This window comes from Triticum aestivum, chromosome 4D, assembly GCF_018294505.1.
Source record: "Triticum aestivum cultivar Chinese Spring chromosome 4D, IWGSC CS RefSeq v2.1, whole genome shotgun sequence".
In the NCBI taxonomy this organism is placed as follows: domain Eukaryota; kingdom Viridiplantae; phylum Streptophyta; class Magnoliopsida; order Poales; family Poaceae; genus Triticum; species Triticum aestivum.
In genome coordinates, this window is record NC_057805.1 from 3,262,325 (window position 1) to 3,262,994 (window position 670).

A 670-nucleotide genomic window follows, 5' to 3' on the forward strand; every position below is an offset into this window, starting at 1 on the left:
CACCTTTGTGGTGCGATTACACGTACCTTTTTCTAGAGAAAAGAACCATTTATTAAATGAGGTGCAAGTATCAATCTCCAGTACATAACTGTCAACGACTAAAAAATGGAAGGTCACAACCGGTAAAAATAGGGATATATGCCTACGTACAGAGCCTACATTTGATTGTTCTTCAAATATGTTGTACGTATCACATGCTACCATCTACCACGAGTTGCACCAAGATACCACAAGCTCACGCATTTTCGCATGGTGTAGAAAGTCAGAAAGGACAAGTACATATTCATCTTGTAGCGCGGAGGATAACCTGTAAACTGTAAACATTTGCTCTGTTAGAAATAGAATCATTGCGGCAGTTCCATAAAACCCGATGCAGGATACAAACTTCTACACGGACTGGTGTCTTAGTTTTTACCCAACCAATTGCCAAACATATTTTACATACTAGTAGGCGAAGGTAAGTTAAATGCCGCATAGATTGTACGTCAAAGTAATTGTGCCCCATAGTTTATTACACACGTAGTCTGCCTCCTATATAAAGTGCTCCATGTCACAGAGAGCTCAGCTCACCAAGTGATCACCAAGCATAGAGCTCCTCTTGTTTTGCACAACAGTTTTCATCCTCATCATCTCCTCTCTATACCTCTTGGGCCTCTTGGCCGACCGTCGT